A 15,088-nucleotide genomic window follows, 5' to 3' on the forward strand; every position below is an offset into this window, starting at 1 on the left:
CTTCGTATGGAACTTTCCAACCTCCCTTCCACCCCCATTTGCATTTTTTCAACTTAAATGCGATCTTAAAGTGTTTTGTCTCCAGGTCCAACCTGCCTAGGTAGCACTGAGTTATTCTTCTGATTTAAATGCCTTTTGCATATTGTCACTCCTGTGGACGTTATTTTTCTACCAGAGTATTTCCCAACAATCTGTACATTCCAGCTCTGACTTAAGTTTATACAGATATAGATATATAGACATAGATAAAAATAAAAAAGGAACCTTGGCTGGTTTCTTCCTGCACCTTCTTTAAGTTAGCAGACTCCACAGTCTAGGACTATCATTCTGTCGTCTTCCACATGTCTTGAGTGTAAAGTACTGCCGTAATACAGCTAATGCATCAGTTCAGAGAGCAAAGGGGTTTTAAATTAACCAAGTGTGTTTGGAGCCTATGGAACTGTCATATGAGCTACAGCTATCACTGCAGCTGTGCCACCTCAGCACACAGTTACATAAAGCAGGTGCTTAGACCCTGTGTCAGTGTGAATGTGTTTTGTATGAATTTCTGCTGCATCTTTCTGCCTTCTCCTCAGAAACTAGGTAAAGTTAATGCTTTTAGTTGACCACAGAAAACAGATTTTCCCCATGTCCTGCACAGGGGCTTGTAGGACCGCACAGAGGTTCACAGGAGGTAAGGCAGGCTGCAGGCAACCACACTGCCAATCCAGGCACCTGAATCCATTGTGAGTCCATCTGCCCCGGGCCAAGCAGAGCCTTGTGCAGCATCAGCCCTTAACATTTTCAGGAGCTCCAATTCTCCACCAACAGCCTGATCACAGGGTATTGAGGTGCCTTCTTGGGCTGTGACTATTCAAATGGGCTTCAGAAAAAGGAAGAAAGTTGGGTCAATTCCCTGTTGGATAAGGATCTCCATTACTGTAGCTCTGTCAACATAAATTAAATTTTCTCATTCTGGTAGGCACAGTGTGTGACTTAGAATTCATTACTAATATTTGATAAGGTGTTATTTTTGGAAAATTGGTTGTTTTATTCTCACCCACAGATACAGCTTCAAGCAGTTACATATCCAAGATAGGCTTACACATAAAAATATACATATATTGTTGAGTTCATTCTGGGTTCTTAGACCACAGGGCCAGATTCAAGTAACAGCAAAGTTCTTTGAGAAATAAGGAGGACACATAGAACGGGTTCTTGACAATGAAATGTGTCAAAGTCTTTCACTCATCTTCCTTGTAAAGCCTGCATTCCTGGAGTTCAGAAGTGCCTTTAACTAATAGGTGAAGAGCCTCCCAGCCAGAAGTGCAGGAGAAAGGATCAACATAAAAGGATTTTGTCTGAAAAGCTAAAAACTGTGTTCTGAGTATAATAGTCCTTGAGAAATCTTGATGTCCCAAAACTGGAACAGAGCTTGGAACATAAATACCAAGATTGTTTCCCTTATCACATAGCAGATTCAGCTGAAGCACTTTTCTTTCTTAACCTACCACGTGAGTGAATAAAGCAGAAGTTATAGCCTTCCAAACATTAAATATATTGGTCTGTAAATTCCCAAGAAGCAGATTCCTCTTGCAAAAATGGGTTTTATCTTTTCTCAGGGTTTCCTTCTAAAACTCCACACCCACTCACACAGAGCAAAATTAATTACAAGCCATTGCTTCCACCATTATTATTACTGAACACCACATTCAATTTGAGACATAGGTCTCAAATATCACTTCTGCAGAATTCTTTCTGCTTGCTTCTAGTCAGAAGACTGGTGAAAGGGAGGAAATAAGGTAATTAAATCATTCCTCTCACTCATAAGAGCATGCACAGCATTCAACTAAATTTATATTAATATCCCTGAGAATCGTAACTTCTTAGGACGGTTTGAGAGCCCGTGTAAATTGAAGTTGCTCATTTGAAAGCAAGAGAAGCTTTAGTATAGGTAGCTCCTTCAAAGTGGCAGTGATTTATTCTATCTGAGAATCTAAACTGGAATCTGGAAAAATCAATGCTACTGTAAAAACATCATCTTGTATAGAACCTGCTCAATAAATAAAATGCATTTGCTTTAGGACAAACAGATTTCCAAGGCTATTTTACAGAAATACTTAGTCCAAACTGAGCAAAGCATCAAATTCTGAATATCAGGTGATCCACAGAGCTTACGGCAGTCTTCTCCCCATACAATGGACTTCTTGCTCAGCCTCCACTTGGAGTGGAAGCAAGTGTCCTCCTGTCCTTGCCCAGCTCCAGCTCCTGTCCCTTGCCCAGCTCCAAGCCATTCTGCACTGCAGTGGTTTTCTCTACGGAGAAGTAGGGCAACACTGAAGAACAGGGATCACAGTCACCATTTGCCACATGGTGGGGCCCAGCTCTTGGCCATGCTGTACACCAGCTGCCCTGGTCAAACACAAAAGTCTGATGTGCCACTCGAGGATATCAGTGAGCTTGTCCCCTTTTACTGCTGATGAATACTCCCTTTTAAACTGTGGCAAAGCACAAAATGCCACCCAAATTCCCTTTCATAAATGCATTATTCATCCCACATGCATGTTTTTCAGACTCCTGCATATGAAGGGGCAGACTGAGCAGGGGAGTTTGGTGTAGGTGAAGGGGAGGTCCTTTGCCACACAAACGATTGTGTGACCTACTGCAAAAACGGCACATGCAGCCATGCAAACACCAAGTGCACTCACCAGCCTTCCTGTTGGCACACAGCCACCACCATTCCTGCCATCACCAGCTCCATGAGGCAGCACTTGGGAAGTCCTGCTTGGGCCCACCACCCTGGTGGTGGCTGCAGAATGTACCCATGCCAGTGATGGAGGATGACTGACTCAGGACAACTTTGCCTTCCAGGGTCAGTGTCTGCTGCTTCTCTCCCTTGGGCATGTTGTGGAGGGTGACTGAAGGAACCTTCCCAACCTTGACCCACCATGACTTGGGCTTTTCTGGATGATCACTGGTCTGGCATCTGGTTGGATATTTCCTCAACCATCTTGTCATGATTTTATCTAGTCATCACTGGTCTCAGCAGACCTTGCATCCATCTAGTGGTAGTTTGAAAAAAGGGCATTTAGGGTCAACAGTTCCCTTTTGAGTTGTATTGATTCCTTGCATCTCACCAGTTAGTCTCGTAGCTGTCTGGCAGGCCCTGGGTTTCAAGGGAAGGCTGAGTAGTCTTCCCCACACAGCCCAGCTTCTTTGCAACCATGTTCTGGAAGAAGCTCAAGATTTGCATTTTATTCCATATTTTTGAATAAATCTGTTCCTTCCCATCTTGAACAAGACTACACAAAGGCCACATAAAATGGAAAGTGGCACTGAGAGAGATTGTTGCTATCCATGGATTAATTCCCAGTCTGGCCAGCTGTACATGCACGTTTCTGATTTCAGGTTAATAACCAAAGACACTCCATGATCAGATGCAACTGCAGGAAAAAATAGTGTAAAGACTCAGTGACCAGTGTCTGGCCATTGCATTATCCCATCTCAATAAGAACTGGAAACTTCTGGGAGAGAAATTGAAAGCAATAAAAGGAGGAATTGTATAGCACTATTTTGTGAACAGGGACTGGTCATTTTCCCAAAACAGACTTTTTCTCTAATAGGATCAAATACACTGAATCAATACTTCAACCCAGATGGGGTTCATGGTTTCCAGAGGAACCTTTCTGGAGGAAGGTACACATCAACAAATACTATTGATATTTTAAGGGACTATGGCTAAAGAGAGCTCTGTTTAATTTTGTTTTAATACTGTTACCGTGGTTTAGGAGAGGGGGAAGGGTAAGGGGAAGAAGAAGGGAAGAGGAAGGGGAAGGGAAGGCTTTCTGTCCTGACACATTACAGCACAGACCAGGTGGGGCTGGAAAATGCTGCTGTTTCCCTAGAAATATTGTATCTGTGGCTGCAGTAGACCCAGGAGGTTAGTGAGCAATAAACAAAAGTATGTTTGTTACTAGCTCGTGTCCTTACTTCTATTGAGTCTCATGTTTCTTTGCCAGAAAGAGCATCATTAGCTTTCCTACTTTACCTCCCAAATTTATTCAAGTAGTACAAATTGTGGAGGTTATTCCTCAATTACACTTTCATGCATTTAGATAGAAAGACATATGTATACACAGACACTCAAAGTGTAAGATAATTTTTATATAAGTAATATGTGTAAATGATATACTAATAACAAATAAATAGTTTATTATATATTTAGGAGGTTTATATATAAGCATATATGTACATCTAAAAACTTTTTTTCTAGAAAGATGCATGGAATCAGCATTCAGAGTTGCTGCATATCTCAGAGTTTCACTATAATCCAGTAACCTGTTACTGAATTCCCTGTTTTCCCAGTTCAACTCACTCCTTCATTTTCCTTCACCTCCAATGCTATGAATAAGGAAAACTACAGCAACCTCCCATCTACATCTTTTCTAGAGGCCTCCAGTGTACTACCACAGTACAAGTGCTCACTCTTTAGTATTACCACTGTACAAGTCCCCTCCAGGTTTTGTTATCTGGAATTGGTGAAGATTCCCTGGCCAGAGAAAGAAAAAATTCCTTAGAAACCATCATTTTATGGAATCCTCACTAAAAACAGTTAATTCAAGGAGTTAGTTCATCAAGAAGTTTTCTTTTAAACTGTTGTGTGTTATCTGTTCTTCTCCTTATCCACCTACTTTTCTGCTGACCACTCGCATTCATCTTTGCAAACAAGGTTTTATGCAGGAACTTTTAAATTAGAGCCTCTGTATAAATATGCCCTCAGAAATTTCTTCCCAGGATGTCACTCACATACAGTTTTAATTGTATAAAATACATATATTTGAAAAAATAGCAGTGAACTTTTTCAATTTATTTATCTCATTTTATTAACTCTGGGAAGCAGCACTGTAGCAGCCTCTGGCAAATAAAAAGGAGCAGATGTTGCGCTGAGGAAGGGAGATTATTTTCCTTCTTATATTCAGCATCTGCTTTACTATCCTTTGACCTGTTGAAAGATTAAGCTCCAGTGAGACTGTTTGCACTTAGATCTTCCTGAAGCCTCCTCTGACCAGGAAGGATTCTATGACTGTTAAGAAGGATTTGATGATCTACCTATTCAATATTAAAATCCTTTAGATAATTTTGACGCTTCTTTGTTTCAAAAATAGCCTGTTCCCTTCCTGTCACCTGGTCACTGCTTTGCGTAGAACAAGCACTGCATTGAGCATTAAGATATTTTCCCTTTATACAGCTTTTGCTTGTATACTTGGGTCAATAATAAAAGCAGTCATAAGTATACAAGATGAAGTACAAACACAAGATTACGTGTCTGTTACCACTGCGCAGTAAAAGTCTCTCATCTTGAAAATGCTAATGTTTGAATACTAATGGCAGACAAGCAACCTCCTGTGGCCCTTCTAGTTGCATGCATCAGTTTTGTCCAGGCTGTGTTTCAAATGTAAATGCTGGGAGATGTAATTATTGGTGGATGCAGATTTTAATGACTGAAATAGAGACATACAGAAGATCTAGCTAAAGCCTTGGCCCAGAAAGCACAATAATGATATATTAATCATAATCAAGCAAATAATTTGTTCAATGCATCTTATTTCTTTTTCCAGTATATGGAATACTTCTTTCCAATAAAGATATAAAAAACAGGATATAAAACTGTTCCTTACAGCTATTTCTCTGATGCTGCAAACAGACAAGCTGACAGTTTCTAGTCCAACATTTCCACAGAAACATCCTCTATGTCACACATTTCACCAGTTAAAAAGTATGGACTCTTTGGTACCATTTAGATAACTCTAGGTTTTTGGTGTGAAAGGAAGAGCTGAAGGGAGACCATCCCCTGCTGTGCTGAATATCATCCATTTCCACAGAGCTACCACCCTTAGTGGGGTAACAGTCTATATCTGTGTAAGCACGAATGTTCATGGAAGACTGCTACAAAACCTATGTTACAGTGGAAATTTTACAATTTAATTTGAAGAATTTGGTAGTCTACTCTCCTTTCTGTCCCATAAGAAAACATAAACTTTATATACTTTGTAAAAACAATGACAACAAAGAAAAGAAAAAACAGAAAAACGGACTCCATACTGAAGAACCTTGAATCTTGTCAGAAAAATTTGGGGCTTTTTTATGATGAAAGGAAAATGTATTGTCATGCTCTCACAGACCTCATTCATTATTTCTGCGGTGATTAGCTCTTGAACTAATAGGGTCCTACCTATTCAAAAGAGTCTGAGCAGGCACCTGAGTAAAGACAGACAGATCAGAGGAAGAGCAACCAGCAAAACATCCCTCTCAGGATCATTTTTGCACTACTCTTATTTTAGGTATCTTTTGCTAATCCTTTCTAATTTACTGATAAACATCAGAAAATATGTACTGTCAAACATATTTCTGCAATTCCATATGTGCCATTTTGATGAGGTCCTTGGAAGAGGAGACAATATGGTGTGTTACTGCAGTATCCAGATATGGGCTGGCAGCTCCTATTCACAGCCATTCAGCACCAGCCTGAATAGCTCTGTGCATCAGAACAGGACTCAAGGCAATCACACAATGCAGCAATTGTTGGTAGGAATTCTCATTTTAATTGCCCTCCTAGTGGCCTTGCACAATTCACTTCCCCTACACTTGTTTGAAACAGGAGTCCTCACACAATTATTGTGTGATAATAATGATTATGAAAATGATGATAATAATAATTAAAAGAATGATGATTATAATAATAATTTCATCTGGTCATTGCAAGGACTGAGTGTTCTCATACAGCTTGAACACATTACATATATCAAAGACAGAGGCTTTCCCAACAGACTGTTCTGTATTTAAAGTGTTGAAGTAGCATATGCCACCATAAGGTTTTAATACAGAAAAGCTGTAGTTAGCAGCAAGATGCTTGTGCTGTTGGTATCTGAAGTTAAATTGGATATTGCTTTCATATTCACACATGTATGGACGTACTTCATTTCTTTCTGTTTTCTCAGGACAACTATAACTTTTCCCTTAAAATATCACATTATTTCCTTAAGCTTTAATGATTCAACAATTGTGTCCCCCTAAAATAAACAGAAGTGCCTTGAGTGTCTTACAGTGTCAAAATAGTACCTAAGTTTTAAGTATTCAATAATTATGCCCCCCTAAAACAACAGTTGGAAGAACTTTCACTTAGATACCAAGAAAGGCTGAGCATATCACTTTCATTAGACCCAAGATTCAATGATGAAAAAGTGTGTTAAAACAGTCAGATTATCTGACTGTGCATCTGAACCCTGAGAGCATCAGCACGGTGAAGGATTTTTCTCTCCTTTGAAAATGGGGAAAACTGCCTTGTGAATCATCAGTGATCATCAGAGAAATTAGATCAGAGCAACCAGCTTACTAGAAATTATTACACCCTTGTTAACTGCAAAGTAACTTCCTCTACTAAACAAGAGCTGTGACAAAACATACCTGGTTGTGGAGAGTTGCTCCTGTGTCCTTACACTGTTGGAGGGGTATCATCATACATTTAAAAAATATATTTCGATTACTTTTTTCATATGACTGCACACAGAGTTGAGAAATTTATCCTGAAATTTAAGGCCTCACAGAAATGCTTTTAAATATACAACAACAAAGACACATTGATTGCAAAAGAATTTTTAGAACAATTCTTGATACACAGATGATATGAGCAAGCTAAAGATACTGAATACAAAGACTTCAGCAACTAGTCACAACTAATTACTCCTGCTTGAGCATTCACGCCAGTTGAACCTGGAGGACAGGGACTGTCTTCACAAGTGGATTCAGTATCTGGTGTGCCTCCTGCCAATGAAGTTGTATTACACAGAGAAAATGTGGTTTTGTAAATAGGGAAGGAAACATTAAACCCTTTTTTCTCCCTGGATTAATTATTTGTACTGTGCCACCTCACCAACAAATTTAACAAAAGCATTACAGACTTTACGAGGATTGTACTAGTAAGCTATACAAAAAGAGGAAGGAAAGATTACTGCTAATCTCAGCAACAAATGTCAGAACTACAATTATAAACCCCTTGAAATACAACTCAATAAAAACTGTATTAAGAATTTTGCATTTTAACTGTTTCTAATACCAGTTTTGGACCCTCTACCCAGAAATTTGCTCACAGTGTGTGCTGCAACCCCTAGATATAACTTACTTGGGATTTTAGATCACACCAAGATCTCCCAACGCATGAGTTATCTTTAGCCTAAACACAAGAAAATTAATTTGAATCATGTCAGTGATTAAATCCCTCTGGCTGCAACCACTGTCCATAAAGACAACAAGCAGGAAAGCATAGCCAAAGCCTGCATGATTCATAGTGGCCAGTGGAAATGATCCAACTGCAGTGCAGATTCAGCAACTCACATGACTGGTCATATTCTTTAACAGGCACGTTCATAGACAAGACATTCAACTCCTACCAAAGTCTGTAGGATGAAAGCAGCAACCACATTTGGGTGCTTTCCAGTATTAGTCTTAGGCGCTCTGAAAGTCTTTGAAAATTTATTTATCTCCAGTATAACTTTTAGTGAAAGTCGCTGTTTTCCAGCTTGATGTCAGATTAACAGAAAGAAAATAAGAGAGGTTTTATACATACATATGTGTATGTGTATGCACAATTTTATATATTTATAATTGGGAGTCACTCTGACAATATGGAAAATAACATCTAAGTAAAAAACTACAACTCCAAGACTATTCTCTCAGCCCTCCCTTTGTTCAAGGAGAGAGGGATTGGGAGTGGGTATACAGCCAGATAAGCATCAGCAGTCTGGGAGCTCAGCTCCTTAATTAGATCCTCATCAGTCCTGTGCAGCTGCAGCACAGGGAGCAGAGTGGCTCTGCAGACAGTGCACAGCTGCAGGGTGTCTCCCTGTCTGTGACTTTCAAGCCCCATCAGCTGAAGCTGCTGTTACTAAGCCAGATGTAAAATATGGCAAATGCCTGACTGATACAAGACCCACCCCTCTCCCACACCTATTGTGTCTGGTGGGCACAATACTCTCTCACAGAGCTGACACACTGGGCCAGCAACCTCCCTGTCAGATTAAGGGTTTGAAACACATATGCAAAATAGGCAATAATTTTTAGTATCTTAGTGAGAATTCTGCTTTCTAAGATTGCTTCTAGGAGGACAAGGAGGCCATTCCCCAAGGTGGAGTTTAGCTGTGGGAGAGGAAACCAGCACCACAAACACCATATTCCTCCAGAAAAATATGACCTGCTGTAACACTTTTTCACACACCGAACCCCAGGGTCAAGCCACCAACCTCTGGACCCTGAAGGGTGAGCATAACCCCAGGAAAAGGGATAAAAAACAAGAGAGGGGGGGGCGTGTATGGATGTAAAAAATAAATTAATTCTTGGCTTACTTTTATGTAGATGTCATTCTTCTTTGCCTGCAGTCAGGATTTTGAGCATGGCAGCACCAAAATGTGAGACATGCCACTCCAATACAGCCTTTATAGCACTATGCCAGGCTCCTAACACTTCCCAGGCTGAATTCCTCCTGCTTGAATGCTAGGCAGAGAGATGGTGGGAATGATCTAGTGGTGGTAACCTTTCCACTGGAAGACATAAAGCAGGATATCTTCCAGACTTAGGTTACAGGCAGAAGCAGGATTTGAAACACCCAGCTCTTGTTCGTATCTCTTTTTGGTGAGTATGAATACCCCTTTTTTACAAATACAAAATCTTATTTCCAGTTTTTATGTCTCTAGCCATCTCCACTGTTTCCTTTTGAAGGGAATATTGTCAGAAGTCAACATTCATCTCTCATTTTACAGTTTTCTCTCCACCCAAAAATATCCTGTGTAGGAAAGTCACTAGTTAGCTGCTGATTATAAGCTTGGCAGTTCCTGTCCATGTACAATTTCTTCTCTTAACTGCGTTCCTGTTCAGCACTGGACAGTTCTGGGCTTTTAAGAACTTCCTTTATTAATGTGGAAGCATATAATTTTCCTTCATACACTTAACTCTCTCGTAATCTTAAGATGAAGGCAGCATATTATTTTCTCCAAGCTAATGGTAAAGCAACTCCTTTATTCATATGATCATTACTAAAATTTACAAGGGCGTGATTTGTACAGGAAAAATAACCCTGTGTGTGTACAAAGACAATACAGAAAATTTGACAGAAAGGTATAAGAAAACATGAACAAGTCTAACTTTTCATCAAGATGCAACTATCTCCATGTCTTTCAAATAAAAATGAAAAATGTTAATAACATATTTAGAGTAAGATCCTATTAGATTCTTGGTAAATCACATCCATCTAGCTTAAGCCTTTCATCAGAGCCCTGTCCTGTCTACTAGCCAAAATACTGCACATATCATATCCATATTCTGACTGCTGTCCATCTCATCAATGCAAATCATTCTCAAATCCCAGTAACCCAGTTAAAATTACCCAGTAATAAGCTGGTAAACTTATCAAGAAAAAAAGGAAAACCAATGCAATGCATGAAATCTCTTGCTATAGAATTATGTGTACCAGAGGACAGATTATACTGCTAAGATTCAAAGCCATGCCAAAATTTAGGATCAAAAAAACAAGTCAAGACAAAATCCTATCAGCCATCTTCAGGGTAGTCAAAGGGAGTTCAGTACCTAAAACCCAGATCACCAGATATCAGTGCCATTATTTATGGAAAGCCAGATATAAAAGTTGGGATAGGGACAGCAAAAAGTGGAGATGAAATCCAGAAGTCTCCTGCTCTGATTCTTCATTGCTGGTTACCTAGTTCAAGACAGGGTTTATCAGATCCAGCTCCAGGCTACACTAGTTTATCTTGATCTAATTTTGTACACCACTTCTGTACAAGCCAGCAGCTTGGGGTGTACTGAGACATTATCCCTGTCTATTGCATAGACACCACAATGTTATCCTGCACTTGTAGGTACTCTGACCCAATTTAAAATCAGAACTGGGAGAGAATTCTGGTGCATAACAGAATTAACCTGGCTGAGAAAACAAGAAGAAACCAATAACCCATCTTAAATTTCAGATTTTTTTTGGTCTAAACATCAAGCTAAGTTTGGCTGATAGATCAAATTCACAAAATGTAAGATGCTTTAATGCAGCCTGATGGTTTTACACACATTTTGTTTGAAGAGGGTCCAAGCCACCAGAGAATGTGGCCCTGTAGCACACTATAGCAGTGTAAGACGGAGAGAAAGCGTACGCAGGTAAATCCTTTGCTGTTTGTTTAAATTCAAGGAGATTTTCTTGGAATAAGCTTAATATCACACAAAGGGCAGAGACTTATTCCATTATAAAGCTACTTACTAATGAAGTTTATTTTACCCTTGTACCCTATTGACTTGTTAGTTCCCTGGTCAGATGTTCCATGGTGCAAACAGCTCTGCTCTCAAGCAAGCTTTGCCTTGGAGTCTCCAGAGCTACAGAAGTCAACAACATTCACTCATCACAGGGGCCAAGGACAGAGCTTGAAGTCCTTCACAGCCTGCAGGGTCTCCTTCTTTTGTACACAAAAAGCACCCAGCTCTGTTTCGATACCTGCCAGCAATCGCAGCCAGCTCATTTAAAGTAGTCTTTTAGGTTAATGCAACAAAATAGATCAACTTGACAGCGTGCTGCCAACAGATTGATTTTCTCTGCTACTCAAAATATAGGTCCCAAAACACAAAGCATTTGTAAATCAATTAATAAAATAATTGCTATGCAGGAACACTCTTAGAAGTAATAAGAGTACCAGACATGCAGACTGATCTTTCACATTACTAATAATTCACACAGTTGGTATTTAGAGGAAGGGGAAAACTCTCATGTCATCCTAACTTCCAATATCTTTCTGAAAGAAGGTCAAAGATTATTCTGCCTCGCATCCCTGGAGGCATTCAAGGCCAGGCTGGATGGAGCTCTGAGCAATAGAACTGGTCTGGTGAAAGGTGCCTTTGCCCATGTCAGGGGGTTTGGGAAGAGAAGATATTTATCTTTAAGATCCCTTCCGACTCAAATGATTCTATGATTCTAAAATAGAGAATTTTGGTCAATTAGGTTACATTTGTCACACAAACACATCAAGTCTTATCAGACTTTTTTCAAAACCTCTTTCAACTTTTTGAATTAAAACAGTTTTCCTGGAAGAATTTAAACACTGATTTTGGCCTGGATCCATTCATGTTCTTTGTTTTCTTCTACCAGCAAGAAAAAGGGCAATTTGGTAGGAAAGCATAACTGAGCCAGTCTGAGCTCCTCAACAGGGATTTGTGTTCTCCATCAGCTGTATGGAGAACACAAAATTAAACGAACATTTGCTTTCACTTTGGGTTGGTTTGTCTTTACTTAAAGTGCCCAAGTTTTCCCAAGGATTTCGAAAAAATACTTTTCCCCACAAAATAAAAGAGTGGGGTTTTGTCTATTTTATTTCCATCATCATGTAAGGAACAGTAGGAGAAAATGCACAGCTTTCTTGATTTTAGGCAACTTGAACTATAAACAAGGTTTTGCAGATTGCCAAGCACCTGCTCAGCTACAGCTGTGATACACCCAAACCAGGAGTCATTTTCTGTGTATAAGATGCTCAGCCTGGTGGAGAAGAGGGATGGGAAACAAATCCTTCAGTGGATACACTTCAGTATCCAGTGTCCTCAGCTGAGAGTATCCAATGGAGAAGAAATTTTGTCAGCCTGCCCCTACTAGAAACCCTAAAAAATGTCATGTAAAGGTAGTCCCTCCGCCATCCCCGCCCCATTTTGACACTTATCTGAGTGCCAGAGTTATTTGACAGAACAGAGGGACAAGCTAACCTTGGGGAGGTTGAATGAAAATTAAAGATAATAAAAGCAACAATAACAATAACTCCACACAAAAAAATTCAGACAAAAACATTATGGTTTTCAGATCTGATCATTCAACATCAAAAATGTCAAAATTGAGATTATCTACATTGTCTCCAGGAAGACTTCTGGGTCCCATAGTTATGTGTTTAAGTAAAATGATAAGAGTTTCTCCTCAGCATACCTGCTTTTTTTGGTGAACAGGATGACAAAATTGTTTTGAGGGCAGGAAATGTGCTACAGAAGTTTGGCTGGATGAAACTAAGCTGCAGGTGTATTTTCACGTAGATAATATTTTTTACCACAAGGTCTGTTGTGCAAAGTTTGTGTAGGAAAGGTTTTATTTATATTTAAAATAAGTAAAGTCAGACACAAGTGATCTATAAGCAGTCTAATTTAACTTCCAGATAAATTTCTCCTGAAACAATCTATTCAAGACCAGACACACCAAGCCCCCAACTCTGCAGTTGGTTGTAAGTTCCTATAAATGTTTCTAGAAAAAGGAATAGTAAAAAACAACTTGGATGGCAAAGCAGTATCATTTTCCTTGCCAGAACTTCTGCTCACTTGCTTTAAGTTTAAAAAAAAAATTATTTGGTCCTTCAATATCGCTGTACACCTGCGTGCAATGACACCAATCAAAGTTCTGAACCATATCTAGGTCAGTGTTATTCTAACAAGTGATGGGAAAACTTTTACTGGAATCTGAAGAATAAGATCTAATCAAAACATTAAAAAACAATCCAGTTTAAGAAATACTTAAACAGCAATGTGTACTTTGTAATCTGAAGGACTAATATTCTTTTTTCTAAAAGTAGGACATTCAGACAGAGTGGTGCACTATGCACACGAACAGCCAATGCTTTATCTGCAGAAACAGGAAAACACATTAGTAAAAGCAATATTTCAATTAAATAAAAGCACTGTTTGCATAAACTGTCCCTCTCACATTCTAAAGGCAATGAACAGAAACTTGACATAATTTCTGCAAGTTGTCCCCTACTTCCCAGGAGCTAAGTGTAACTTATGACTTGGCTGTTGAAGTAATTCAACCCCAGATCCTTTTGACCACAAAGTGCAAGTAATATAGTTAAAGGAAAAGCAAAAGGAAAGGGAAAAGCAGGATTAACAGGAACATCAAAAACACAGGGATATCCATTCATATTGCCTCTGCACATGTTCATTCTTTACAGAACACCATTTTTTCATTTCTGGTACTTCAGTCTTTCAATTTTTTAAAGAACAAAATATTTCGCTTGCTATTAAATCAAACTTCTGATTATGTAGGTGGTTTTTAATTTTATATTCCCTTTAATTATAACAGCATGGAATTTCTTTTTCCCTTCTCTTTGAGCACTCAGTAATGAAGAACTGCCTCCTATAATTAAAACAGGATTATTCTATGTTCTGACACACACTGGAACCTCTTATTACTGTCTGAAGCATGTCTTTAAAAACGTGTTTACGTAAACAGCAAAGTTTTCTAAGGACACAGTTTTAGTGATATTTTTCTATGAAGTTTTGCCTGTGTTTCATGAGAGGGGTAGAGGGTCAACAGTAGATTTTAGATGGGCTTGCAGCATTTCAAAGAACCACAGAATGGTTTGGGTTGGAAGGAACCTTAATGATCCTCTAGTTTCACCTGACTTGCTGTGAGCTGGGACACCTTCCACTAGACCAGACTGTTCAGAGCTCCATCCAATCTGGCCTTGAACACTTCCAGGAATGGGGTATCCACAGTTTCTCTGGGCAACCTGTTCCAGTGTCTTACCACCCTCACAGTACTTTATATCTCATCTAAACCCACCCTCTTACAGTCAGTAGACACTGTCCCTTTATTTTTTCTCAGTACGGCATTCTTTGTATTCCAAGCTTCCAAAAGTGTAACAGTGTTCAGTTCTGGCTTTATGAAAACCTCATACTTTACATAAGTTTTCTGTCATCTTTCTTCAAAGAAAGTGTCTTGGTTTGAAAGACAGGTGTCTGCTAAGGAAGGCAGGAGCCTCCCTTGGAATGGCAGATGTGACAGCCCTTCCCTCCGAGTTATTATAATTTTGAAATCAAGGGGCTTTTAGGCAGAGATGTGGGAAATAGGAATAACAGTTCTTTACTATTATATATATAACCAGTCAAACAAACAGCAATAACTACGGCAGTAGCAGCAAACAATCACAAACCCAGTCCCAGCCTTCTCGGCTGTCGGGCCCTTTCCCCTCGGGTGCAGTTCCGCTCGCAGCCGGCAGGGGCGCTGGCGGCTCCCGGTGAGCAGGGCAGGTGCGAT

The 15,088-nt window shown here is 39.5% G+C and overlaps 1 protein-coding gene across 1 annotated transcript in view; it reads right to left on the minus strand.

The window, feature by feature from the left end:
* The window catches only part of OPRK1 (opioid receptor kappa 1), a 75,339-nt gene that overhangs the window by 50,045 nt on the left and 10,206 nt on the right, over positions 1-15,088 (minus strand). The window lies entirely within an intron of this gene.

This window comes from Corvus brachyrhynchos, unplaced genomic scaffold (assembly GCF_000691975.1).
Source record: "Corvus brachyrhynchos isolate BGI_N302 unplaced genomic scaffold, ASM69197v1 scaffold60, whole genome shotgun sequence".
Lineage (NCBI taxonomy): Eukaryota > Metazoa > Chordata > Aves > Passeriformes > Corvidae > Corvus > Corvus brachyrhynchos.